Source organism: Carcharhinus amblyrhynchos, chromosome 22, assembly GCF_965287045.1.
Source record: "Carcharhinus amblyrhynchos chromosome 22, sCarAmb.v2.hapA, whole genome shotgun sequence".
NCBI lineage: Eukaryota > Metazoa > Chordata > Chondrichthyes > Carcharhiniformes > Carcharhinidae > Carcharhinus > Carcharhinus amblyrhynchos.
Genome location: NC_137345.1, coordinates 15,286,008 through 15,292,139, shown reverse-complemented (window position 1 = coordinate 15,292,139; position 6,132 = coordinate 15,286,008). Strand labels below are relative to the sequence as shown.

Here is a 6,132-nt window from a genome sequence, read left to right as displayed (position 1 = left end):
CATTGTCCCCATATCTACATGGGTTTCCTCTGGGTGTTCCAGCTTCCTCCCACAGTCCAAAGATGTGTGGGTTAGGTGGATTGGCCATGCTCGATTGCCCTTAGTGTTGGGTGACTGGCTAAAGTAAATGTGTAGGGTTATGGGGTAATGGGAATAGGGGCTGGGTAGGATTGTGGTCTGTGTAGATGGGCTGAATGGCCTCCTTCTGCACTTTAGCATTCTAAGTTACTTGATGGCTGAGTGGCCATCCATATTGTATCATTTGTACATTACATTTAGTGATGTTGGCTAAGGGATCAATATTGATCAAGACACCCTGTGCTGCTCTTCAAATAATGTCAAGGTACATTTTATATTCATCTGAGGTGGGGCCTCAGAAAGCAGCATCCTCTCGGGATTGCTGCAAAGTATCAGCCTGAGATATCATCTTAGTCCTTGGGACAAGGATTGAACCAATATCCCTCTGACTCAAAGGTGAGCATACAGTCACCAAGCCCAAGGGTGGCACTTTGGTTTCGGAGAGGCTCTTAAATACAAGAAGGAAGTAGCAAGACAAAGTGGCTAAAGGGGGACATTCTGGATGTGGAACCTAGACTGTTAGAACCATCTCAACCCTGAATGTCACTGCAGGAGGTGACCAGGGTGCTGCCGAAGCTCAAACATTTTCAATTGCTTCATTGATGACTTTAATACTACTACCAATGTCCCCGCTCCACCACCCCCACCCTCACCAGTCCCAGCCCTTCATAAGGTCAGTAGTGAGGCAGTTTGCCAACAAGGAGGTCAGGAGTGTAGAGTGTGAGGGAATGCACAGGAAGATGGAGTCAGAGGATTGAAAAGCTGGGACTGGCACATAAAGCTGGCTATAAAAATAGAAGTCAAGAAGCGACTTGCAGAAGAACTTGTCTTCTAGGAGCTCAGAATGTGCAAAGATGTTTCACAGCAAATGTAGGCTATTTGGAGTGTAGTTACTGATGTATTGTAGGAAACACAACAGGCAGTTTATGCACAGCAAGATCCCACAAACTGCGGTATGATAGTGACCAGTTATCGCTTTTAGTGATGCTGGTTGGATGTTCATTATTGCCCAGGACACCTGGGAGAATGCCTCTGCTCTTTTTTTGAAATAATGCCATTTGATTCGTTTACAATCACCTGGGGTAACAAATGAGGCTTCAGTTTAATGTCTCCTCTGAAAGGCAGCGCTCCTTTAATATTGCACTGAGGTGTCAGCCTCGAGCCTGTACGGAAGCCTCTGGAGTGGGAATTGAACTTACGATCTTTGGATTCAAGAGGCGGGAACACTGCCAACATCTGCCAAGTTATAGCTCCTCACTTTATTAACATAGTGCTCCATTAATGAATATCGAAGAACAGGGAACCACACTACCAGCAGAATCACATTAGATGGCGGTATGGCACAACAAAATAAGTAAAATAATATTGCTAAGCTGAAAAAGAATTATTGCGTAGTAATAATTCCATTCCATGACTAATAGGAAGGAGATCCTTGCCAGGGAGGTGAAATCTCTCACATATGTTGTTGTCAGTGAGCCCTTTAACCTCAAACACAGGGGGCTTTACCATCACTTTCTAAGTCAAATTGGAATGATGCCCATGTGGTGGGATGGTTCAATTGTAGTTTTTGATGTATTGAAGCTATTTAAGGGATAGAATATGTTTTTGAAATGTCATTTTGACAAATTCCTCGTTGGGGGAACTAGCTGTCCTGATTTTCCTTTCTGGGAAATGTCAAAAATGCAAATTGAATGCCAAAGTCTGGATTGAAAACTTATTGCTTTGCAGATTGGAAGACAATGTTGATCTGAATCTTTTACGTTTTACATAATGAATCCATCTCAGTAAGAATGTTTATTCATTAATGGGTTGTGGCTGTCACTGGCAAGACTGGCATACATTGGTCATCCCTAGTTTATTGAGAAAGTAGTGGCATACTATCTTGTTCATTCTCTACAGCCCACGTGAAGGAAGTGCTCCCACAGTGCTGTTAGGACGTTCCAGTGAAAATGAGGAGCCAGAAATATATATCCCAGTCAGGATGAAATGTGGAGATGGTGGTTCTTCCATACACCTGCTTCCCTTATCCATCTAAGTGGCAGCACCATGGGCTTTGAAGATGCTGCCAAAGAGGATCACAAATGTTGCAGCAACACATCCTGTACAGTAAGTAAGTAATTTTATTTACTGGTGTCACAAGTAGGCTTACATTAACATTGTAATGAAGTTGCTGTGAAAATCCCCAAGTTGCCACACTCCAGCGCCTGTACACTGAGGGAGAATTTAGCATGGCCAATGTATCTAGCTAGCACAGGGAGGAAACCTGAGCACCCGGAGGAAACCCACGCAGGCACGGGGAGAACGTGCCGACTCCCCACTGACAACATCACAGTCATGAGATGCTATTGGTGGACATTTATGGTATGAGGTGTCAATCAAGTAGGCTGCTTGGCCTTGCTGGGTGTTGGACTTCTTGAATGTTGTTGCGGCTACACAAGACTAATTGAGAATATCAATCACTCTTGTGCTTTGCAGGTGGAGAATGCTTCAGGAATTACGAGGTGAGCCACTCACCAAAGTGAAATCATCAGTGCACTGCCTCTCTTCTGACCTTATGATGGGGAGTGGGGAGCAGGGGGAGAATGTCCATAAAACGGCTGAAGGTGATTGGACTTCGGGACAGCATGCTGACAAACTCCTAGAGCAATGGCCTGGGCTGAGATGTTTAGACCAGCCCCAAGTGAGGTCTCCCAAAGGCTGTTGATCTGGACGACACCCCTCGACCTGTCACCGCCTGGCTGAAATAGCCCCAAATTATTATGAACCTGGGTGAGGTGGATGACTGACTTTGTGTATTTATTCAACCAACCCTCTACTGGTAGCAACAAAGGGCTTAATTTAACAAGATTCCCTTCCTCTTGGATACGTTTTCCAGAACAAATATAAATGTTTGAAAAGGAGTCAAATTAACCAGGCTTTCTTGAGTTATGATAAAGGAGAAATGATAAAAAATATGTATCCCCATCCATACGGATTAGAACTAAGAATTGAGTCCAATAGCAAGTAAATATAAATAACTTGTTATACAGACAGTCCTTGAGTTGCGAGGAGTAGATAAGAACATAAGAACATAAGAAATAGGAGCAGGAGTAGGCCATCTAGCCCTTCGAGCCTGCCCCGCCATTCAATAAGATCATGGCTGATCTGTTGTGGCTCAGTTCCACTTTCCCGCCCTCTCCCCATAACCCTTAATCCCCTCTCTTATCAAGAACCCATCAACCCGCTTCTTAAAAATATTTAGCGAGGCAGCCTCCACCACTTCAACGGGCAGAGAATTCCAGAGATTCACCACCCTTTGAGTGAAGAAGTTCCTCCTCAACTCCGTTCTAAACCGCCTCCCCTTTATCTTGAGGCTGTGCCCCCTAGTCCTACTGTCTTTTTTGAGTGGGAAGAGTCTCTCCACCTCTATCCTATCCATCCCATTCATCATCTTATACGTCTCAATGAGAGCATGATGAGCAATGAGAGATGATGAGCATTGCGGCCAATGCAGTTGATTTTAGTCTGCAAGCAAATAGTTGCTTTTTAAGTTCAGGGGTTCTGTGATTTGGAAGAGAGATTTCAGTTCCTTTTCTCTAGCTGTGGTCTTTTAGCTGGCTGATCAACTTCCACAGTCAGAGGGAAAGTATTAGATATTCCTGCAAAAGATGACTATTTTTGCAGAGGCTCTGACTCAGTCACCGCAACACTTTCAGTGTGGCAACCTTCACAGAATCATAGAATCCCCACAGTGCACAAGCCATTCAGCCTGTTAAGTCTGCACCGACAACAATCACATCCAATCATTCCGCAACCTCGGCCTTTTGGCTAAGATCAAGTGTCGCATCACCATGTTGCAGTTGGTTAAAATCATTAGGTTACATTTTAGCTTCATTTGAAGCAATTTTTAAAAATGGCATCTCGGCCTTTTGACTAAGATGCAAATGAGATCAAGCTGTAGAGGAGGAGCTATGCCTACTCCAATCAATTTGGATCATGTAGATCAAGCCCAAGACAGGAGGTGAGAGCCCTGTCTTGTCAGCTTGGTGAAAAGTCTGACAACACCAGGTTTTAGTCCAACCTATTTATTTGATAATATACTCGCAAGCTTTCGAGGGGTTACCCTCTTCGTCAGGTGAATGGAGAGTTCTGGCCTCAGACAGAGCATATAAAGCACAGACAGTTTAGAGATTACTGATTAAAATGCGAATCCTTACACCTAACCTGCTGTTCAAGACCTGAAGTGGCTGATAATGTGAGTGGTAGGAGCACTGATCACAGTTTAAAGAGATGTGTATTGTCTCCAGACAATACACATCTCTTTAAACTGTGATCAGTGCTCCTACCACTCACATTATCAGCCACTTCAGGTCTTGAACAGCAGGTTAGGTGTAAGGATTCGCATTTTAATCAGTAATCTCTAAACTGTCTGTGCTTTATATGCTCTGTCTGAGGCCAGAACTCTCCATTCACCTGACGAAGAGGGTAACCCCTCGAAAGCTTGCGAGTATATTATCAAATAAATAGGTTGGACTAAAACCTGGTGTTGTCAGACTTTTCACTGTGTTTACGCCAGTCCAACGCCGGCATACCCACATCTTGTCAGCTTGGATCAGGAATGTCTCAACTTGTTGAGACTCTGAATTGGACTTGATTTGATTGAATTGGAATAAAAACAAAAAAAAAGTATTTACCCTGCAAATCTCCCTGACACTAAAGGGGCAATTTAGCATGGCCAATCAACATAATCTGCACATCTCTGGGGTGTGGAAGGAAACTGTAAACCCAGAGGGGACCCACACAGACACGGGGAGAATGTGCAAACTCCACTCAGTTACCCGAGGCCAGATTTGAACTTTGGCCTCTGCCACTGTGAGGTAGCAGCACTAACCACTGTGCCACCGTGCCGCTACTATTTCTCACAGCACACACACACACACACACACACACACACACACACACACACACACACACACACACACACACACACACACACACAATAGGCTGGTAGCAAGCAGGCTTTTGATCTCCTGCTATATGTATTCCAACTTTATACACCAAGATACACTAGTGTCATCTAGCCCAGGATCTTTTAGGTGAGATATTTGTTACGTTCTTTTGTCACTACCAGAGATTGTGATCAGCTTGCGAACTCTTGTCGAATTACCTTGTCTGGAACCACAAAGGAAGACTTTCTTGAGAAACATCCTGCAATCACTCCTCTCAGTGGCTAGCTGTACGTTCTCCGCCATCTTTGCCGCCTGTGTTCATTTTAAATATAAAACTCAGGTCTGTTTTCCTGTGTATGCGCCCATGTTTGGTTTCTTCAACATCATAACAAATTTCACAACCACCTTCCTTTGTGCTGAATACAACAGCAGCCAGTGGAGAGCTTCAGGCTCCTTGGTGCCATCTCTGGTTAGATATTGCTTTACTGTCATAGATAACAATCTTAAATACCCATATTGTGACTAGCTTTGTTTCTACTGTGGTTTATTAATCATGTTTTTCATCAATCATTACATTGTCAACAGTTCAAAATCTCACTTCAGTCTTAATGCGTACTGTACTGTAATATTATTCATATATTTATTTTCTTCATCCATCAATACAGAGAACAAAGAACAAAGGACAAAGAATAGTACAGCACAGGAACAGGCCTTTCGGCCCTCCAAGCCTGCACCAATCACGTTGTCCTATCTAGAAAAATTGCTTATATCCCTCTATTTCCAACTGTTCATGTGTCTATCCAGATAAGTCTTAAATGTGGCTAACATAACTGCCTCAACCACCTCATTTGGTAGTGCATTCCAGGCCCTATGTGTAAAAAACTTCACACAGCTCTAATAAACCTTTCCTCTCTTACCTTGAACTTGTGCCCCCCTTGTAACCATCATTTCTGTCCTGGAAAAAAACTTCCAACTGTTCACCCTATCTATATTCCTCATCATTTTATAAACTTTTATCTGGTCGCCTCTGTCTCTATCTTTCCAAGGAGAACAATCCCAATTTATTCAATCTCTCCTCATGGCTATTACCCTCCATACTAGGCAACATCCTGGTAAACCTTTTCTG

At 43.5% G+C, this 6,132-nt stretch overlaps 1 long non-coding RNA gene across 1 annotated transcript; it reads left to right on the top strand.

Annotated features, from left to right (window-relative positions):
* The first annotated feature begins 1,980 nt into the window (after nt 1–1,980).
* LOC145357030 (uncharacterized) lies at nt 1,981–5,929 on the top strand. The gene is made up of 2 exons (XR_013889236.1): nt 1,981–2,188; nt 5,672–5,929. It is a non-coding gene; the product is annotated as an uncharacterized LOC145357030 (long non-coding RNA).
* Nucleotides 5,930–6,132: the final 203 nt, after the last annotated feature.